Genomic DNA, 24,234 nt, shown 5'->3' on the forward strand with positions numbered 1-24,234 from the left:
GATATATATATATTATGTTGAATAAGAATATGGACTGCGGCATCAAACAATATTTAATCACTCCATCCCGACTCTAGTCTCCGCAACTTGTACTCGAGCAAACCCCATACGGGCTTCACGATAAACGTGCTTTAAGTCGACCAAAACTTACTCATCCCGAGATTTCCGGCACCTTGACGTAGGCTAATTAAAAGGCTTAACGATGGTGACGTTCTAGTCAGTTTTCATATATGAGCGGACCAGTGAAGGAAACAAACCCGATGTTGATGCAATCATATTTAACTGCCATCGCTAACGACAGCCAGGAGTACATAATTCCACATACAACACTCGCGCCGTTCACACCGAGCTTTCCCTTGCTAACACTCAGGGGAAGGATGCACTCTCGCATGGGATATTAACACGGGCGAAGGGTTATTGTCTCAGCCCGTGTCGACCTGACGTACCGGCTACCACAGCATGTGAATCTATTGATCTCAAGAGAGTGTACAGTCATCTGTGAAGCGATTGCTCGATCGCACTTCCATCCGACAGTGAATATCCCGCCTCGTTCACGCTGAGTCGCGTACCACACCACAGTACATAACAGCGTGACTTAGGGCAGGTAAGTTCCGAAATTCTTTTCTAAAACTTTATAGGATGTTTTATCGCATTGTCAATTTGTTCATATTCTTTTTGTTTGTTCATTGGTATGTATTCTATTTTTAAAAGTTATATATGGTCTTGAATATCTGATATTTCATGTAGATTGACTGAAATGTATTTTAGAAGTTTTGCATGGTGTGAAACGTGTGTCACTGACTACTGTGATATCAACAATTTTTCTTTGCAAATAGTTGTATATAGAGACAACAAGGCAATCCCTACCTGTAATACTGTTTAATGATGGATTGTATTCATGAAAAGAAACATAATGCCGCGGAAACAGAACGCACTGTGATGAACTGTAAATTGAAATGTCATATATGATTACAATGAGATCTACTCCACAAAGTGTCACATTGGCATGGGGGTCTTAATATATCCCGTATCAGGGCCTTACGGTCATCCTCACATGCCCTCACTGAGCATATGTACTACTGTAACTTCACATATTTTTCACCTGATCGAAGACGTTTGAATACGAGTATCATAACTAAACTGATATGATTAAGAAATACAAAACGATACCATGATCGATAAAAACATAACTTCCTGTTTGGAGATGGTTAAATGATCAAGTAGTAAATACCTTGGGAGGTTGAGGGGGGTGGGGGCTGTTGCAACGTTGCGAGTGTTACAGAGGAAAATAGAAACGTCACGTGACTCACGCTGAACAAATACCCCGATTCCGACTGACGAAGGCATCAAACAGATATTGATAGCACCGTGTTAGAACGGGAACGCGAATGCTAAAGTACATCACGTCCCGGGAACTCGAATCCATAGTTTCCTAAAGTATGGAAGATCCGTTATTCTGTGAATCTGGGAAACTGGTTCCGGGGTCCAGCCCCTCTGTTTGATTTCAAATGTATCGATAATGGTATTTCACCGCTTGAAGAAGTGCATGTGTTAAGATCGCTGACATCGTCTATCAATACTAATTGATAGAGCTGAAAGCTTTAATATCACTGGCAACGAATTGTGAGGGCAGTACGTACAGATGAAAGACGCGTATTAGCTGTATTATATATCACTCCCGTTGTTAGTTTGATGGATGGTCAATCGTCTAGAGTGATAGCCCAATAAACTTCGATATTTGTCTTAGTTGGGTGTGAACTGGCCACCAGTATATGTTGTTTCTACACCTGCCCTGGACATGGCCTCGTCAGTTCCATGAGACCCGTGAAGATCCGGGGTAGAATAGGTCTTCAGCAACCCATGCTTGACGTGAAAGGCGACTATGCTTGTCGTAAGAGGCAACTAACGGGATCGGACGGTCAGGCTCGCTGACTTGGTTGATGCACGGTCATCGATCCCAATTGCGCGGATCGATGCTCATGATATCAATCACTGGATTGTCTGGTCCAGACTCGATTATTTACAGACCGGCGTCATATAGCTGGAATATTGCTGAGTGCGGCGTTAAACAACAAACCAACCAACCAACCAACCAGTTCCATGACACGTCTGTATGTAACCGAGTCCGCCAGGGTCAAGGTTTAGTCAAGCCCGTTAATCCGAACGATAACAGTAAAAGTCCGAATTGCCCATTTTCCTCATTCACAAATTACTGGTAAGGGTATTATTGACAAGGATATACCTCCATAACAGTATTTGTGCGGAGTGTCCGAATTGACGGGATTTCACTGTGTGTGTATCACAGTATGTTATTCGCATGGTAATAGCGCCAGCCATGAGTGCGTGTATGTAGGGTGACGCACCGTTAGTCCAGACTCTGGTAATCTGGAATCGATGTTTCGCTGTCAAAAACCGAATTCGATACACTCCCTGATAGAATTGGACTTCTGCAACCCATACTTGTCGTAAAAGGCGTCTAACGGGATCAGACCCACTGACTTGGTTGATGCTATAACATTTTTAGATCGATGATCGATGATAATCACCGGATAGTCTGGTCAAGACTCGATTATCTACAAAGCGCCGTCATATAGCTGTAAAATAGCTGTGTGCGGCGTCCAACATTATTGCACTTACATAGCGCGCGTGTGTGTGTGGCTAGTCCGGACGGATGCCGATTTATAGTGCTAGCCCACTGAGAAACCATTCCGCAGTTTTAACATGAATACCCAACTCAGACACAGTATACAGCTGACCAGTCCTTGTTTTAGCCCCTTAAAGCCGAGCGCCATATAGGGTAACAACAAGTACCATCTTTTAACGTCTTTTGGTATGACGCGGCCGGGGTCGAACCCTGGGCCTTTCGCTCTCCGGGCGGACGCTCTACCACTAGACCACGGAGGCGGTCCGTGATGAGTTTATACCTAGACATGTTTGTTAAGTGTCAATATACAGTCGTGAATACTGAATGGGCGCAAGCAGGATGCTATACGCTGACTGTCAGTACATTTAAATATACAATAATAGCACTCGTGGCTATTGTCAGTTTCAGCGCGTTCACAGTATGTAGATACCTGATTTAAACTAGTCATATCAGGACTATTGAACTATTGAACTATTGAACAAACGCTATATACATGATCATAGCGCCATTAAGTCATCAGCATTGTTGTCAATGTCAGTTGTTCTACATAGTTCTTGCCTTAATGGTTGATATCCTGGAGTTATTGGTGGTATAAACCGGCCATAACCGTTAACATTTAACCGAGGAGGAGACGAGCTCGGCTGCAGCTAGGAGACTGACGATGGATATAGCCGGCCGCGCAGTCTCACTAGCCCATTCAGAATAGTGATGGTGTGCAATGGAATCAATTTTCCCATCGCATGATATAGAAAACGAAATTCCTTTACAGAGAATCTTGCACATACACGGATTGCCCCCGAAATGGAATTCAAGAACAGGACCTATCAATAAACACCGTCTTCCGGACTCGATTCAGAAGGGAAATTGTGCGATTTCAATTGTTTTGGTTAGTTTAATTCACTTCGACAGCACAATTAAATGTACGTGGCATTTACATGCAAACGCGTAATTCAAGCATGGTGACACATCCCCTGGGTCGAAGTGCGTAGGAGAAGACGAGAAGACGAGGAGAAGATGGCATGCAGTGGGTAGTTTGTTTTTGGACGGACACGGCGGGACCGCGGGGCGGAGTATGTTGGGCGGGGCCGCGGGGCTGGGGGGAGGGGCGGGGAAGGGGCATGTAAATGGGTCTGTTACTATCATCTTGGGGTATGAATAATCTAAAGATTTCCCTGAACAATATTTGAAGATTCTCATATTCCTAGATTTGTAGCTGACAGTTCCCTCGGGATGTAAGCAATCTGGCTGGTCACTAATGGCCCGTGGGACAACCATAGCTAACTGAGTTTGAAACAGGAGCACGTCTTAATGTTCGGGTATTATTCGTTGATGTAGGTTGGGTAGGTCTATCTATCCGTGTTGTGTTGTTACAAGATCCCAATATACAATTGCCAAGGAACTGTGCTCCAATGATCAAGTGTCATAAAATAAGAATAAAGTAATAATGAAAACGTGGTAACAGGTTCACAGGATTATTAATAACAGCTTATTGTACTGCTACTTGACAATAAAAGACAGATAAACCCAATCGGCGCTGACAAAGATCACTGATTAATTACGTCAGTGCAGAAATACAAGCAGCTTGGCTAAGCAACTGTATTCCAGTTATAACACAAGAAAACATTGATGCAGAGCATAAAAGTTCCCCGCCATATGTGATGCCTCACAAACGCATAATTATGATGTTACTGAAAGGCATGATGGAGCATAATTATATTAACCACGAATAACACAACGTTGTTGTGGAAAAAAATATTATTTATTTTGAGTATTGGGCAATACAGTTGATACATTTGCATAGGGTAGGTCTATTTAAAAATAGTTTCTTGTTTAACGCTGCACTCGGCAGTATTCCAGCCATATGACGGCGATCAGTAAATAATCGAGTCTGGACCAGACAATCTAGTGATTGACATCATGAGCATCGATCTACACAATTGGGATACGATGACATGCATCAACCAAGTCAGCAAGCCTGACCACCCGACCCCGTTTGTCACCTCTTACAACAAGCATGGGTTGCTGAAGACCTATACTGACCTGGATCTTCACGGGTAATCACCCCAAAGTAGCAATATCGCGTCTATGTAGGAATATCACAGCCATGTTAGGACCAGTGTCAACGGATAACAGAACATATCATATTTCACCTTGTAATAATGGGAAATTGTAATATCCATGTGAGGACAATCAGAATATGTATAGAAACTCCCAAAAGACAGTGTTTTTTAGCATATTTTTTGCAAACTGATCAATGACACATCTATTCAAAGGTATATTCCCCCCAAATCCGAAAACATGACACGATAGCATTACACAGTGTACCTGCCGGCATTTACCGACTACAGTTCTCCATATCGAACCATTGCCCATTGATAATAAGTACAACGATCGTTATAGTTTTCATGAACATACCCCTTGTCAAGATACCTTCGGGTATTCCTCCCACATTAAGCTGACACGTCGTGATATAACTGGAATACTGTTAAAAGCGGCGTAAACCCAACTCACTCACTCACTCACTCACTCACTCACTCACTCACTCACTCAAGATATCTTCACCTGTGTTAATTAAGTCTTTGAAAGGTATTTAGAAGTGATACACATAAGAAAGAGAATGTATGGATGTCAACACGTCCGTGTTCCTCAAACTAACAGAGATGACATCCATACATACTCTTCCCCGTGTTAATTAGTTTGCTGATTTAAGAGGCTGCTGAAAAGGATTGGGGAAATAGATAAAACATATACCAAGAATAAAGTAGGATGCCATCAACCAATTAATCACACTCTTGGCTCTCATTTGTATCTCCTACAAACCGCCACGGTGTTGACATGACCAATCCTTAGAACACGTACTGAATCCGTAATAAAATGATGCGTAGACGGTGCATCCTGTTGCATGACACTGAATGGGAAGGGCATCCCTTGCAGGACACTGTGTACCCTCTTGTGTTTTTTCTATTCACCAACACGCCATGTACAAGATCCCACCCCATATTCACGCGATCACGCTCTCTGTCCTCTCTCGCCGCGTTAATACACCGATATGTTGGTTTATGCATGAAGCACTTACGTCCATGTTGAACACGCTTGTTAATTATGCGATTGTGTGTATAGTTAAGGGGAGGGGGCTACAAAGAAAGACGGGGATAACGAGCTCTATGTCGGGTCACAGGTAATTAACTACTGACACGTGGACAAATTGTTAATAGACAAGGCAGGTGTGGAAGGTGAAGAACTTCCCTCGTTACCTCTCCAAATAGATTAAACTTTCTTTTTGACTTAAACACTTACTAAGTCCTTCATAGTAGATCATTTAAAGGGTTAATGCAGCACAATGGACCGAAAATATCTTTTCTTGAATTACTGAGCTAAACAATAGCTCATGATGGTGTCTTCCTGGTTGACATTCGTACCAACTGACCTTGAACTCTCAACTATCTCATACTTGTCTTAAGGGCCACTATAGGGGATCGAGTGGTGAGCATGGTTTCTGTCGAGTCACATATGCATATTTGTATTATAATTCCGATTATATGGACATTTCACGCCAAGCTTGATGTTACGACACCACCGCACCCCTTTTCAAAGGTCTCAAAGCGTTTGTTTAAAACACTCGTAATCCCGAGTTCCCCATGCCGACGCTGACATGACAAACATTGTCGGTCATGGGTGACACTCGGGACAAACACTTAAGTGTTCAGGGAATTGTTGAATGCAATTATTTCGTGACACACAGGTTATTAGAACAAGCCCGGACTGTCGTGACATGAGGACACGTTTCAAGATGCATGCGGTGGTGATCAGCGACTTCTTCATTACTGGAGACATGAGTGAATGAGTATGGTTTTACGCCGCTTTTAGCAATATTCTAGCAATATCATGATGCCCCATCTATAAAATCTTCCTTCTTATACTGAAAACTTTTGTTCTTATGGTTTAGTGAGTTTGGTTTTACGCCGCTTTTAGCAATATTCCAGCAATTTCACGGAGGGGGACACCAGAAATGGGCTTCACACATTGGACCCATGTCGGGAATCGAACCTGGGTTTTCGGCGTGACGAGCGAACGCTTAAGCCACATGGCTACCCGACCTCCCCTATGCACACAGGGACAATGTGATGATCAGGGCCCACTTGCACAAAGCGACCTTAGCGCTAAGACTATCTTAAGCCTGTGTTAAAGTTTGGGCGTTACAATCATCTTAGCGCTAAATCGCTTTGTGCAAGTGGGCCCTGATCAGCGAGAAGCAGTATCATGTGTCACTCCAATGAAACCTTGTTAAACCGGACGATTCTGCGATTTGCCGATACCCTCACTGTCCATGACAACCGTTATGTGGAGACAAGAAAGTTTGAGTGTATAAGGGACAAACTTATTGGTGGGTTGGATGATTTTGTATGAAGTCAAGAATCCCCGTGTTATGGGTTTTCGGAAGCCTAAGAAACATTTGTGGTTTTCTCTCCATTCACATGAGCAAATGTAAAACATCTCATTCACTTTTAAAAGACAACCTTCTCTTAAAAATAAGCCATCTTCTAAGTACAGTAAACTACGTTTTTAACAAACTGACAGATATAACAAACTGTTTTGGGATCCCGTCCATTTGCTGTACATAGACTGTATATGTACCTATAGTCCCTTTAGTTCGTTATGACCGTACTTTACCGTGTTAACAATATCTATGTGATACTACCTATGATCCGACGATGAAATTACATCACAATGGACCTAAAACATCTCTTCCTGCTTTGCTGAGCTAAACAAATCCAGATAACAGGATTTCCTGGTCGACACTCGTACCTACTGACTCTCAACTCTCCACTATACCATACTTATCTCAAGGGCCACTACAGGGGATCGAGCGGTGAGCATACTTTCTGTCGAGTACACATATACATACAGTAAACTACGGTTATAACGAAAACGCTTATAACGATCTGGCCGATATAACGAACTTATTTTGTAGTCCCGTCTATGTGTTGTATATATGCTTTATATATGCTTATAACGAACTACCGTTATAACGTTCTCAAATAAGTGGCCCCTTTGAGTTTGCAATAACCGTAGTTTACTGTATCTGTATTATAATCCCGAATAGATGGTCTTCATTTGACCCCAGGCTTCGTGTTACGATACCACCACACCCCTTTTTAAAAGTCTCACAGCGTTTGTTTAAAACACACGTAATCCCGAATTTATCATATTGATGCTGACATGACAAACATTGTCGGCCATGGGTGAATAGATTTTCCTCCTACAATACCAGATTTTCCCCCTGTTCGTTATCTAAATGATTTATATTGATAAAAGTGGTATTTGATTACTGACCTGAATGTGTAGTATAACGTGTTGTTTGATTACCGACATGCGTGTTGTATCATCGTATCCCAATTGCGTGGAACTATGCTCGTGATACCAATCACTGGATTGTCTGGTCAAGACTCTATTATTTACAGACCGCCGTCATAAAGCTGGCATATTGCTAAGTGTGTCGTAAAACACCGACCTCGTTGTGCAGTATAACGTGTTGTTTGATTACCGACCTCGTTGTGCAGTATAACGTGTTGTTCGATTACCGACCTCGTTGTGCAGTATTACGTGTTGTTTGATTACCGACCTCGTTGTGCAGTATAACGTGTTGTTCGATTACCGACCTCGTTGTGCAGTATAACGTGTTGTTCGATTACCGACCTCGTTGTGCAGTATAACGTGTTGTTTGATTACCGACCTCGTTGTGCAGTATAACGTGTTGTTCGATTACCGACCTCGTTGTGCAATATAATGTGTTGTTTGATTACCGACCTCGTTGTGTAGTATAACGTGTTGTTTGATTACCGACCTCGTTGTGCAGTATTACGTGTTGTTTGATTACCGACCTCGTTGTGTAGTATAACGTGTTGTTTGATTACCGACCTCGTTGTGCAATATAACTTGTTGTTTGATTACCGACCTCGTTGTGCAGTATAACGTGTTGTTTGATTACCGACCTCGTTGTGCAATATAACGTGTTGTTTGATTACCGACCTTGTTGTGTAGTATAACGTGTTGTTCGATTACCGACCTCGTTGTGCAGTATAACGTGTTGTTCGATTACCGACCTCGTTGTGATTACCGACAACGTGTTGTCCGACTGCCATATGTCAGTATGTCACTATTGATACTTAGTTCACTGTTACCCAATCGATAATTAAATAAAAAAGACAATTCGGCTTCTCACAGCCCAGTACAAGATCGATATGTTTGACTCATTTGCGTCTTAGAAAGTCATGCTTCTTTGTTGAGCAAATCTTCTCGAGTTATATACCCCAAACGCCTTCTCAACATGTGTGACAAAACCAGTTTCCACAGCCGTTCCTCAAGTTGATAGTAAAAAGTATTATGCATGAATTTTTTATCATTTCTCGTCTAATCGCAAAACAAGCGCCAACCGGTGAGAAAGAAAAATGATGCATGTCTGTACGTATGCATAAAAACAAATTGACACCAAAGCAGATTTCGAATTAATGCATATTATATTCTGTTTATCTGACAGTAAAGAATCAACTTAAAGAGATGTTTCAATTCACAGTAGTGAAATCGTTATAAAAAGTACGTTGAACTTACAGAATTAAAAATACATATCCCTTAGGGGTATTAATATTCACATTGCTGTCTCAGAGTCAAGGCAAAAAATGAAAAGTCAAAAGTGGATGCCACAAATGTAAGGACTCTAAACAAGAATCACTCTAACCATGAAGCAGAGATTGCATGGGAACTGATGTATATCCTATTAGGAAACAAAACAACAAAAACACAACATTCCCATGCACAGTGTGTTAATAGCCATGCAAAGAACGTCATGTTAACAGATGTCCATTAGTACTTCCTTGTCTATGTTCAATTTGGTAATACATTAAACTCGTGAACTGCATTATCTCGAGTTATCGTTCATTTGACGTAACTGCATGGTCCCGATGTTGAAATCGACACTCAGCCTCTCCCGAAATACAGATACCTCGACATGTATGTGATGGCAACACGTCGAGTTAACTATCTCTGTTTCCTTTATGAAAACGTCGAATTAACTGTCACTGTTTCCTTTACGAACACTTCGAGTCAAAAGCCAATGCTGTTTTCTTTACGATACGCCAAGTTAAAGCCTCTGTTGTTTGCTTTACGAACATGTCGAGTTAAAAGCCTCTGTTGTTTCCTTTATGAACACGTCGAGCTAACTGTCTCTGTTTCCTTGATGAACACATCGAGCTAACTGTCTCTGTTTCCTTGATGAACACGTCGAGTTAACTGTCACTGTTTCCTTTACGAATGCGTCTAGTTAAAAGTCACTACTGTTTCCTTTACGAACACGTCGAGTTAACTGTCACTATTGTTTCCTTGATCAACACGTCGAGTTAAAAGTCATCATTCTTTCTTTACGAACACGTCGAGTTAACTGTCACTATTTCCTTTACGAACACGGCGAGTTTAAAGTCACTGTTTCTTTTATGGACACGTCGAGTTAACTGTCACTGTGGTTTCCTTTACGAACACGTCGAGTTAAAAGTCACTGTTTCCTTTACGAACACGTCGAGTTAAAAGTTACAGTTTGTTTCCCTATTTGGACACGTCAATTTAACTGTTACTTTTTTGTTCCTTTATGAACACGAGGCTAGCAAAGATGAACCAGAAAATTGACTATTTCCATGGTAATGATCACCTGGGCACTTCCACTAGGCAGCGCCAATTCCAATTATTCTTACAAGTCATATACGAACACGCAAAACACATAACTCCCACATTTGACTGTACGCACCTACAGGTTTATCTGATAGATATATGCTTGTGTACGATTTCGTATTTGCATAAACCTTGCGTCTCCATTGTGCTATGAACGTTTCTTTCATTCCAAAATAAATGCTGTTTGTTTAATAACTGCATAACAAACAGTTCACTTTAGATATTTACATTGCTAAAAGCTCCAAGCGTGAACACTTTACAGTAAGGAACGTTTTGTTGTGAAATTGATCAATAAAACATCAATAAAACGGCCTGTCATCAAATATCCGCACACCTACTGCAAGGGTACCCTTTGTAAGGGGCCAGATAGCCAGGTTACCTTCACTGTAGTACACGTCCTCGGCGAGGGGACCCTTTTCAATTTAAAATAATTAGTCAGATAATGTCACGTAGTCCAAGACTGACCGGTTGTTTGTGCGAGGATGGGTAATTCGATGTCCCTGGAGAGCGGTCAGTCTCGTCCACTGTTAGAGCGCTCCCATGGGTGTGCGTGGCCAGATCGGGTCAACTCATGACATTAGTCGTGAAGACAATAGTATGTCGCTAAGTGACTTTTAAGCGCTATTTCAACGCGTGAAGAAGCCTCGTTGTGTAGATTGCAGTTGTACTGGTGAGTGCTTTCAATGTAGGAACGAGACACAATTTATTTGTTTGTCGTTGGTCGTGTCCACAGAAGCTACTTAGTTAGTCGTGTGTGTGACATTCCCTTTAACTTGTGTAATTAATGCAGGTTCTGCAGACATAACAATCAAGTGTCTAGGATATGGCTTTATAACGCAGACTTTCCGAACCCGAGGCGAACATCTTATATAATTAAGGATGTGGCCTCTCTATACCCACCTCTCTGTCAACACAGCAATGGATGGATTTTGTTCATATAACAAGCTTGTTTTTTTTAAAAACCTTTTTAACCAAGAAATGGCAGGTAGATCGAAGTGTAATACATTTTTGTACTTTGATTTACAACCATCCTAAATTGACCACTTTCCCTTCGATGTTCAAACCTTTGCACGACAGTTTTTCCCCAAGTTTGTAAAATGACGAACAGCTCTGATGGGCTTCAGGACGGGTGGCATCAAAAAGTGCATGATGGAAACTAAATCACGAACTCGGAACTCAATATTGCATGCAAAATAAAATAACATCTCAAGGGCCGGGACACTTTTGGGTAAGGTCTGTGTTGAGGAATAGAGCAGCCATCAACATCCTTGACATTCGAATCACGGATCATGCTTCTGCTTGAGCCCTGTTAACAACGACTTCAGGCTCTGCTTACAGGGGAATCTAACACAGGATTATAGAGGCTAAAAGATATGCGTTCTTATGCATAAACTAAAGAAGAAGCATAAATATTTATTTACTGGAATGGCTAAAATGCACAAGAAAAACAGAATATATTAAAACATGATTAAAGTAACAAAGAGTCTTCTTTATTCCCCTCTGCCGCCCCAACCTGATTACATGTAGTTGATAGTTAAGGACGAGAATTATTATTTTCAAAGAAATTATGCATTTCCAGATGACGTCATGTATATAATATAAAGATCTGCTATATATATCAGTTACATCTACATGTATATAGGGAATATAAAGAAATGCACCAAACACAGAGCCCAGGGTAACTGCATCTAATTGTAACTTGCGGCTTGACGTAACATACATTCACAGGCGCCTTCGATGGCCTTAGAGACCGCCTCCGTGGTCTAGTGGTAGAGCGTCTGCCCGGATAGCTGAAGGTCCGGGGTTCGATCCCCGACCGCCTCATACCAAAAGACGTTAAAAGATGGTACTTCTTGTTACCCTGTCTGGCGCTCGGCATTAAGGGGCTAAAACAAGGACTGGTCGGCTCGGAGTCAGTATACTGTGTCTGAGTGGGGTATTCCTGTTAAACTGTGGTATGGTATCTCAGTGAGCTAGCACTATAAATCGGCATCAGTCCGGACTAGTACAAGCAGCCACACAAACACACACACGTACATGCACGTCGCTATATAAGTGCAATAATCTTGGACTCGACGTTAAACCCCATTTCACCTCACACCTCGATGGCCTTTGGCTAAATACACAGACGCTGAATGCAACACTTCTACAGTTAGTGAAAGATTCCAAAAGAATTTGACGTGCTCCCACCAAGGCGAACATACTGTCCCGGAACAAGCCGTCATTACTTCAGGATTAGCATGATCCGATTCCAAATATGAAACATACAGGTCACTAGTAACTATTATCCGCATGGCCCTAGACACGAATAGAGCTGTCCATCTCTTACCATGAGTTTAAAGTCATTGATAACAATACACATACTGCGTGATGCTGAGGAGATGTGAACATCTCAACTCCTGAACAAGACATTGCTGATTCAGTTATTTAAATGACGTTACAGAGTTAACAGTAGTATCACATAAAATCAGTAGTAGGCACATAAAATATTTTTTAATGTTGTCTCAACAAAATATGCATCGATGGGTGAAATACCAGCATCAAACTAGTGTATTCACAAAGCCTCTTAGAATTTACTTAAGCCTTAGCAATTATTAAGTTCACTTTAATTGTTTTTTTTATTCCAATATTATTGAGGTCTAAGGATGTTAGTGAGTATAGACTTCGGGCTTTCCATCACGTAAAGCGGTTTCACCTAAACATTTTCTTAGATTTTCGTTCCTTCAAACACCGAATTTTAATTTCGTCTGAGAACCTTCTTAGCTTGAGAATATATCTTAGCTAAGAACTATACTTAGTCTGACTAGGGGCGATGGGGTAGCCTAGTGGTTAAAGCGTTCGCTCGTCACACCGAAGACCCGGGTTCGATTCCCGACATGGGTACAATGTGTGAAGCTCATTTCTAGAGTCCCCCGCCATGTTATTGCTGGAATATTGCTAAAAGCGGCGTAAAATCATACTCACTCACTTTAAGGACACGTAATTATAAAAAAATGCCAAGAGCTACAAAGTAGCAATTAACATCATCGTATCTTGCTGGCCATTCATAATACATATGACATACTCACTTGCATGTGACTAACTGACCTGTTGCCGTGATATGTATGTATGTAAGTACATTATTGCGGAGTTCGGTGTAAAATAATTCGCGGAGAAAGCCAATCACTTAGTTAATCACAGCTACCCAGCCATCAGTCAGTCCACCAAAAGGCATATGAAAGCATGTTTGTGTCTCAATTTTGTACAAAACAAACAGCATTTTACTTCAATTTCAATTAATATTTGTTTAAATATTTACTCTGCTCGAGACCCCACGCTCTGGCGACATCTGGTGTACGGGTTGCGGACTCTGGGAAGACAGACATGTGTTATTAGCATCCACACTTATCCATTACTGTGAATTAAAAAGCTTTAAAACAGTTTAAAATAGCTGAAATTCGACACAATTATGTATAAGAGTGAACAAACATCATGGATCGGACTAATCAACTTCCAAGACACCGAGCACTTTACATAATTATTTCTATCGGGTTTATATGCAACATTGCAAACTCAGCGGTGGTGGTGCAACGATATCAACCTTTGAAACGTGTTTGTTTCACATTACAGCACGCACATTTGTGCAGAGATGTTAGACTTTTACAGATGTCCTCAAATTCCTTTCGGCACATAAATGTTTTTAATAATCAGAAACCGACACGTTCTTTGAAAACAATTTAATGTCTTCTAAATATATACATAGCATTACTATTTAAAAATACAAAAACCAAAAAACACGTGTCACTGATGTAATCACAATATTTCGTGACTGACGATTTTCTCATTTGCTTTTTTGTTACGTTTGGACTGTTTTTCACATGACGGGAGTATGACTTGCCTTTATTTGCTGCGATTATAACCGTTGATCGTATAATAATCTTAATACTATATTAATATTTCCGTGTGTTATGTGCAAAGTAACAGCATTTATACGTCACCACCACTCTCTAGCAGTCTCTAAACCACGTAAGGTAAGTCTTTGATGTTCGCTTGGTAGCATGACCTATCTTTATTAGTTCAGTACATCCACTTGGTTAAGAATCGCTCTCCTCCGGAACCGTTCGGCATCAATTTTCTCAGTTCCTATGAAAACTGAAATCACATTTATGTTTGAATGATCATCTCTTCGACTGTATCGTGTGATTAATGTGGCCTCCCATGTGGATGGTGGGCATATCAGTCTATTTAAAGGGATAGGACAAACACTTATTTCCACTTAACTGTAGACACAAGGCCATGCCCGGTAGAGATCTCTCTAGCCTTACCAAATAAGGCTGATTCCCCCCGAACGCATCTGCTAGCTAACGCCAACTGGAATCGTTTAGGCTGACTGACTCACTCCCCAATACCATCGTATCTTCTATGATCAATATTTATAACGCTCAGGGGGCATAAACGGGAAAAGGGGAGCCCAGTCCCGTTTTAACCCCTGCAAAATGTTTTACGGTAATTAAGAGATAAATATTTTATAAATTCATAGTCCCTAATGATTTTTAACACCAAAATATGAATATAATCCCGTAATGGATTGACCATATTTTTTCATGTAAACTTGGGATTTAGCATTTCTGTGATGGGTTTTTAATGGAATGCACTTTATTGATTGTTAGTAGAACCACCCACAGAGGGTACAAGGGATGCCGCTTACGCCATAATTGTTCTGCGACAGTTCCGTTCTGCTTGAAAGATTCGATTGAGACAAAATACTCACTGAGTAATCACCTCTATCACGATGAACTGAGACCTTTCCATACATTGATAACACAGATTACTCTGAAAAAAACCCTACCTGTTACAGCATGCTTAAGTCTCACTTAAAAGAAATGTCTTTGTTTGTCCGACTCTCGATTAACGTTTTAGTAAGCCTGTAATACACCAGCAGGAATGACGTTAACTTTGATGAGGCCAAAGCATTTCTATTTATTGTTTCACATGGTTGTGTTGGAGGATGAATTCATGGATGTCGCTTTTGGAAAACAATTATGCTCTGACAGAATACCGCTTTACAAACCACCGTGATATAAACTAGAAATACCACGAAACGACCTCTAATCACTTCACTCCGAAAAACATCAGTCCAAATTGGACTTATTTTTTAAAATGAAAATACAGGAAATTATATAAGCCAGAGAGTCAGTTCTCAAAATTGTTCCAGACACTGTTTTTCTCTTGCAAAAATCCTATTCCCTGCTGTAAATGAAGTAATTCAATTAAGAATGCGCTTCCACAAAACATAATTAGATTGTGGCTTATTTTGATGAAGTGAAGAAAGTTTCAACTAGATGTGTTCATTCTTTTAGAAAGAAACTCAACGCATCTGGTACCATCTGGACATTTGCCAAACGACCTGCTTGGAGGCTAATTTAAATATTAACAAACGACCAGCTTGGAGGGTAATTTAAATATTCACAAACGACCTGATTGGAGGCTAATTCTCATTTCATCTTGACTAATCTGCTTACATCACTGGATTGACTAAGATCATAAATAACACTTTTATTTAAGCAATCTAATATGAAAATATAGCAAAGAGAACTGGTACTGTCAAGACTTGATCTTATTTGAAACATGTGGATAAAAACACCACTAATATCATACATATATGGCAATATAATAATAATAATAATAATAACAACGACGACAACGATGATGATGCTGATGCTGATAATAATAATAATAATATATGCATTTGTATAGCACAGCATTCACTGTGCACAAGTGCTCTTTTTATCCCCTGGGAACCCCACCATATAGCCGTATTCTTCTTGGAATCTCACTATTGAGCCATAGTCCTCTGCAACCCACAGTATAGACACATTTCATTGGAAATCTCACTATAGAACCATATACCCAAGAATCCCCTTCATCTATACATATTCCATTGGAAACCCGATATAAAGCCATATTCCTCTGAAACCCCACCATGTAGCCATCTAAATCCAAGAAACCCACCACAGAACCATATTCCACTCAAACCACTCCAACATTGCCATGCATCTATCTCGAAATCCTATCTACCCCCCTCGAAACCATAAAAAGCCTTAAGTCCCAAAGAACCTCCATGTTGGTTTCCATAGAAACCAGAGTAACGCACGGTAGTGACACCTGATGCCCGACGATACCATAATCCGAACACTAGTTTCTGTGATGATCCAACAAAGATGATGCTGCGATTTAATATTGTTTTGCATGCCATGTTCACATAACTGTTTGAAGACGATATCACTTTGACTCAGTTTAATTTGAATTTGCCGTCTATAGTGAACAATATTATATCTTAGCCCCCAGGCTTTAGCTGAGCATAACAATGACAAGCTGCTTTTTTGTAATTTCCGTTTCATTATTGTTACAGAATATATTCAAATAATTTGTTACTTCTTCAAAATGAGTCATTGTTGATCAAGGTAGCTTGGTGTTTTCTGTTAATCAGTGACATATAGTATATGTGTCTTTTTACATTCAGTGAGACATTGGAACAAGTATCGCAATTCTACGCAAAATGATGTGCAACGTCAGCAATATTACAGGTGCACATCGTGGTAAACTGTGGATCAGACAAACATGGACCAGTACTAGTAGTGGCAACGACCCAGGACAATTGGTACCGCGCCATAATTACATGCGTCATGTTTAATTGCATGTTGTATAACGCCGTACACATTGCAGCTGTATTACTGCGGGCTGTAGATTATCAAGTCTGTATCAGACATTTCAGTGATTGATATTATGAATCTGATTCTTCACGGTACGATGACAATCAACCAAGCCCGCTCCATTACGCCGTACAATAAGCATCTAATCTAACCCCAAATCTCCACGGAAACTATCCCGTTTAAAGGCACCCCACGCTACCCTTTACATATACTCAACGTGTTACCATGGACCAAAGTCGGGGCCGTTGGGATGAAAGTTAGTGAGTGTGGTTTTGTGCCACCTATCACAAATTGTGTATAACGACGACTACAAGCATGGCTTTCTGATTGTTTCTTTGAAATCGAACCTTGCACACGTAGAGAACGCTTTACCTTCTACACTCTGCACTCGGCATTGTATTTACGCCACGTTAGGAAAACTACCAAGGTATTGATTGTTCTCATCTTTGGAATCGAGTGTGAGACTTGGTTTAAGTGTGAAGGGCAAACGCCTTACCCGCTAGGCTACCTAGACCCACCTAGGGAGATGTTATGGTTTTGTAATGAACCCTCTGGTAGAGTGAGTGAGTGAATTGGGTTTAACGCCGCTTTTAACAGTATTCCAGTCATTTCGCGGCGTGTCAGCTTAATGTGGGAGGAGAGCCTGAAGTGATGCAGGTCTCAGACGTTTACCACTTCGGTGAAACCCACGAGCACGGGTATGGTGCTGACAAACCTAGAAACATAATTGGGGCGAACCGGGATTCGAACCCACAATCATAGGTTTCTGGTGTGCTCAAGGGACGCAACTCTGCACAGCGAATCGCGGCGCCTTAGACGACTGGGCCACCCATGACCCTCCCTCTGGTAGAAACCCGGAGACTAGAATATATTAATTGAAAGAGTACCTTGCGGCAGGCTGTATACCAGCGACTTAATCTCATAACTAGCAGCTGACAAGGGTGTACTTCATTGAACGTGTCCATGTATATATGATTGGCGTAGGCACTGGCAGGGTCGCCATGATATTACCACAATGGGAATACACGTCTGCCATGACTGAATTGATTCATATGATTCATGCTAGACGGGAAGTAGTTTTTCGAAAGTCCATTTCATTACAACAGCTGTTGTCCTTACTGTCTGGTGGTCAATGGCAATGTATATATCAAAATATAATGATAATTGTTCGGTCGAGCTGTCGTAAAATTGGCAATAATGTTCAGGAATATATGCAGATATGGAAACACACATACTGATGTAAACTGAAACTGGTAGTTATCAACTCTTGACTGAATAAGTCTTACTCCAAAGTCAGATAAGCTATCCATGGGAAAGACGATAGGAGACGTGTCTTTGTAACCGCCAGCTCAATGAATTTTATTCTCGGTTACGTACATTAGGAATACAAAGTATCTGCGCTCTAGCATCTAGACCTGTCAGGGCGTTGTGTCTGATGGAGTGAGTATCTAGTCATGTCAGGGTGTTGTGTCTGATGGAGTGAATATCTTGTCTTGTCAGGGCGTTGTGTCTGATGGAGTGAGTATCTAGTCCTGTCAGGGCGTTGTGTCTGATGGAGTGAGCATTTAGTCATGTCAGGGTGTTTTGTCTGATGGAGTGAGTATCTAGTCATGTCAGGGTGTTGTGTCTGATGGAGTGAGTATCTAGTCATGTCAGGGTGTTTTGTCTGATGGAGTGAGTATCTAGTCCTGACAGGGCATTGCGTCTGATGGAGTATCTAGTTATATCAGGGCGTTGTGTCGTATAAAGTGAGTATCTAGTCAGGGCAGGACGTTTTGTCTGATGGAGTGAGTATCTAGTCCTGTCAGGGCTTTTTGTCTGACGGAGTGAGTATCTAGTCCTGTCAGGGCGTTGTGTCTGATGGAGTGAGTATCTAGTCCTGTCAGGGCGTTGTGTCTGATTGAGTGAGTATCTAGTCCTGTCAAGGCGTTGTGTCTGATGGAGTATCTAGTTATATGAGGGCGCTGTGTCGTGTAGAGTGAGTATCTAGTCCTGTCAGGGCATTGTGTCTGATGAAGTGAGTATCTAGTCCTGACAGGGCATTGCGTCTGATGGAGTATCTAGTTATATCAGGGGGTTGTGTCTTGTAAAGTGAGTATCTAGTCATGTCAGGGCGTTGTGTCTGATGAAGTGAGTATCTAGTCCTGACAGGGCATTGTGTCTGATGGAGTATCTAGTTATGTCAGGGCGTTGTGTCGTGTAGAGTGAGTATCTAGTCCTGTCAGGGCGTTGTGTCTGACGGAGCGAGTATCTAGTTATGTCAGGGCGTTGTGTCGTGTAGAGAGAGTATCTAGTCCTGACAGGGCGTTGTATCTGATGGAGTATCTAGTCTTGTCAGGGCTTTGTGTCTGATGGAGTGTCTAGTTATGTCAGGGCGCTGTATCTGATGGAGTATCTACTTATGTCATGGCGTTGTGTCTTGTAGAGTGAGTATCTAGTCCCGACAGGGCATTGTGTCTGACGGAGTGAGTATCTAGTCATGTCAAGGCGTTGTGTCTGATGGAGTGAGTATCTAGTCATGTCAGGGTGCTGTGTCTGATGGAGTATCTAGCTATGTCATGGCTTTTTGTCTGATGGAGTGAGTATCTAGTTATGTCAGGGCGTTGTGTCTGATGAAGTGAATATCTAGATCTAGTCCTGTCAGGGCGTTGTGTCTGATGGAGTATCTAGTCCTGTCAGGGCGTTGTGTCTGATGGACTATCTAGTTATGTCAGGGCGTTGTGTCTTGTAGACACCTGCACCCTGGTAGAGATAAACGTACACACTGCTTCACACGTCCACGGGGTACTTATGACGGACACGCCTGCACCCGGGTACAGATAAACGTACACACTGCTTCACACGTACACGGGGTACTTATGACGGACACGCCTACACCCAGGTACAGATAAACGTACACACTGCTTCATACGTACACGGGGTACTTATGACGGACACACCTACACCTGGGTACAGATAAACGTACACACTGCTTCATACGTACACGGGGTACTTATGACGGACACGCCTGCACCCGGGTACAGATAAACGTACACACTGCTTCACACGTACACAGGGTACTTGTGACGGACACGCCTGCACCCGGGTACAGATAAACGTACACACTGCTTCACACGTCCACAGGGTACTTATGACGGACACGCCTGCACCTGGGTACAGATAAACGTACACACTGCTTCACACGTCCACGGGGTACTTATGACGGACACGCCTGCACCTGGGTACAGATAAACGTACACACTGCTTCACACGTACACGGGGTACTTATGACGGACACGCCTGCACCTGGGTACAGATAAACGTACACACTGCTTCACACGACCACGGGGTACTTATGACGGACACGCCTGCACCCGGGTACAGATAAACGTACACACTGCTTCACACGTACACAGGGTACTTATGACGGACACGCCTGCACCCGGGTACAGATAAAGGTACACACTGCTTCACACGTACACAGGGTACTTGTGACGGACACGCCTGCACCCGGGTACAGATAAACGTACACACTGCTTCACACGTACACAGGGTACTTGTGACGGACACGCCTGCACCCGGGTACAGATAAAGGTACACACTGCTTCACACGTACACAGGGTACTTATGACGGACACGCCTGCACCCGAGTACAGATAAACGTACACACTGCTTCACACGTCCACGGGGTACTTATGACGGACACGCCTGCACCTGGGTACAGATAAACGTACACACTGCTTCACACGTACACGGGGTACTTATGACGGACACGCCTGCACCTGGGTACAGATAAACGTACACACTGCTTCACACGTACACAGGGTACTTATGACGGACACGCCTGCACCCGAGTACAGATAAAGGTACACACTGCTTCACACGTACACAGGGTACTTGTGACGGACACGCCTGCACCCGGGTACAGATAAATGTACACACTGCTTCACACGTACACAGGGTACTTGTGACGGACACGCATGGCCAGCTGTCCATCAGCGGTAACTAATCAATGACTGCGAGAGTGAACGCCATGACTGGGTTCATGTATGATACAGATATTACAGTCATAGCGTGCAGTATCAAAGTTTCCAGGTGGGGGAACTATTGATGAATAAACGAACCCAATACCACAACTAAAGTCGATATCTGTTGTTGAAATTGGTAATATTTATAGTACGTGCGTTGTCGTGATGAATGGATGATGTTTGCTTCTCTTGTGTGCATCCTGTTCGATAATTGTACCAATTATAGCTTCCCTGGGAAACATAAAACCGGCGTTAGCACATGTTACAGTGAAACCCACTGAGCACGAGTCGCTTCAAAACATGAAACCCTGCCTCCAAGTCATTACTGTTGGAAACGTCTACTTGTATACAGGAATTAAAGGAATCGCCGTATGATGGTTCGTTATTACGGATAATCCAGTGGTACCATCCGGATTACCAGCATACCAGTGTGTCGCAGAGCTTCCGGGTTTCCAGCATACCATGTGTATCAGAGCTTCCGGGTTTCCAGCATACCAGGGTGTCGCAGAGCTTCCGGATTTCCAGCATACCAGTGTGTCGCAGAGCTTCCGGGATCCCAGCATACCCGTGTGTCGCAGAGCTTCCGGATTTCCAGCATACCAATGTGTTTCAGAGCTTCCGGGTTTCCAGCATACCAGTGTGTCGCAGAGCTTCCGGATTTCCAGCATACCATGTGTATCAGAGCTTCCGGGTTTCCAGCATACCAGTGTGTCGCAGAGCTTCCGGATTTCCAGCATGCCATGTGTATCAGAGCTTCCGGATTTCCAGCATACCAATGTGTATCAGAGCTTCCGGATTTCCGGCACACCAATGTGTATCAGAGTTTCCGGATTTCCAGCATACCAATGTGTATCAGAGCTTAGGATTTCCGGCATACCAATGTGTCGCAGAGCTTCCGGATTTCCAGCATGCCATGTGTATCAGAGCTTCCGGATTTCCAGCATACCAATGTGTATCAGAGCTTAGGATTTCCGGCATACCAATGTGTAACAGAGCTTCCGGGTTTCCAGCATACTAATATGTAACAGAGCTTAGGGTTTCCAGCATACCAATGTGTATCAGAGCTTCAGAATTCGTATTTACTTATTTAGTGGTGACTGGACCCTACGTTACAATGTATGGAACATCACCTGAACATAACCATACTATGACACGGACCATTTATCATAACTGACGGAGGGGCGGTCGGGTAGCCTAGTGGTTAAAGCGTTCGCTCGTCACGCCGAAGACCCGGGTTCGATTCCCGACACGGGTACAATATGTGAAACCCATTCTAGTGTCCCCCGCCGTGATTGTGCTGGAATATTGCTAAAAGCGGCGTAATAACCGTATTTACTCACTCACTCACTCACTCATAACTCATAACACATTAAGAATATGAAGTAAAATCCAGTGAACAACCTGTCATAGATGCGCCATTTTAAATACCATTTAAATTTTAAATCCATCGTCAGAACTCGGAAAATCTATTACGTTGTTCGACACATACCCTCGGGATCTGCTGCTGTTGCTATGGAAACTCTCCAATCTCTTTGGCAAAACGGGCGCCAATCATTCTCTTAACAATAAAAGCGCGCCGGGGTAGCCTAGTTGTTAAACCGTTGGTTTTGACCCGCCAAAGACCCTGGGTCGATTCCGGAAATGGGTATACGTTGTAGGTTCACTTTTGGTGCGTCCCACCGTGTTATGGCTGAAATAATTTGGCGGAAAACTCAATTCACACACTCCTTTTTTCCCGCAACATTTTAGTGTGTAAAGAACACACGTGCACGTTGCAAAAAAACGTTTGGATGACAAATACGCACCCACAAACAGCCGTAATAACAGTTCAAGACAAGGAGGACAAGAAACGCGGAAACATTTATTTCCAAGATATCTCATTGTATTGTAAGCAATTGTTTGGGACAATAGAATCCCAGGGTATGTGTGAAAATGGTTAAATAGAACCCTGGATTTCAAGATTGTGTGAAATGCGAGTTTTATGGCAGTTTGGACGCAGCTGAGTTTTTTGTAGCTGTATTGACAGACGGCGTCTGACTGGCTAAGTAGCGTGAAGGCGGTACGCGTGCAAACACCGCTGATTTAGCATTCATATTCAGCTCCGATGATGAGTTTCTTACTTCGCCGATGTCTCCTGGCATGACAGGCTGTTTCCGCGGCCTACCTCGACTCAAAGAACGAAGATGTATGCCCAGCAAAACCAACGTTTATGTTCATCATCTCGTCCGTGAAAGGATGCATCGCTTAAACTTGAGCTATATTGTATGGCAATTCAACGTTTCTGACAGACTATTTTCTCTGTGTTGCTCAAACGCTTCCCTTTTTATCCTATCACGGGCATTGCGGTAAAGGGGAGTGTGTGAGTTAATATTTAACTTCCAGAGCTAACTTCAACAACAAAGCGACGATGCATTCTGAACATTTTGTCAGTGTTTGTTGGGTGGATGATCTGTTGTTGAATATTACGTTTCGGGATCTCCTTCAAGTAATTTAAATCAAGAGTGTGCTGCATATTAGAGTGAGGGATTGAGTTGGGTTTAACGCAGCTTTTAACATTATTCCAGTTATATCACGGCGTATAAGCTTAATCTGGGAGGGGTCTCAGACGTTTACCACTTCTGTAAAACCCACGAGCACGGGTATGGTGCTGACAAACCTAGAAACATAATCGGGGCGAACCGGGATTCGAACCCACAACCATAGGTTTCTGGCGTGCCAAGGGACGCAACTCGCGGCGCCTTAGACGACTGGGCCATCCGTGCCCCCGCTGCATATTAGAAGGGCCTTCACAACTGGTGTACAAACAGTTATATAGTCCCCTGGTTCAAAAATAATGTCAGTGAGTGAGTTTCACGCCTCTTTGAACAGTATTTCATTATCACAGCCAGATGCGCGATGATAACAAGAGGTGAAGCAGGTCTTAAACGTTTAAAGCCAAGAGCACGGAAATGATGTGGACATACCGAGAAATATAATCAAATTGAACCGGGATCTTAAGTTTCTGGCACTCCTAAGGGACGCAACTCTGCACTAGGAATTGCGCTGATATTTCGGCGAAAACGCATTAAACATCATTCAAACGTTTACGGATCAAGATGTGGAGAGAATTAAAGAAATAAGGTCATGGCCAAAATGGGGGTCAAGGGTATCATTTTCGAGTTCTGTCGTGTTT

The 24,234-nt window shown here is 42.5% G+C and overlaps 1 protein-coding gene across 1 annotated transcript in view; it reads left to right on the forward strand.

Moving 5' to 3' along the window:
• The first annotated feature begins 210 nt into the window (after positions 1-210).
• LOC139469389 (lysosomal alpha-mannosidase-like) overlaps positions 211-24,234 on the forward strand; it is an 81,573-nt gene continuing 57,549 nt past the window's right edge. The window contains exon 1 of the mRNA XM_071251551.1: positions 211-604. The gene's annotated coding sequence lies outside the window, so the exon portion shown is untranslated. The remainder of the gene's footprint in view (positions 605-24,234) is intronic.

This window comes from Haliotis cracherodii, unplaced genomic scaffold, assembly GCF_022045235.1.
Source record: "Haliotis cracherodii isolate W230 unplaced genomic scaffold, xgHalCrac1.p SCAF_2, whole genome shotgun sequence".
Taxonomy (NCBI): domain Eukaryota; kingdom Metazoa; phylum Mollusca; class Gastropoda; order Lepetellida; family Haliotidae; genus Haliotis; species Haliotis cracherodii.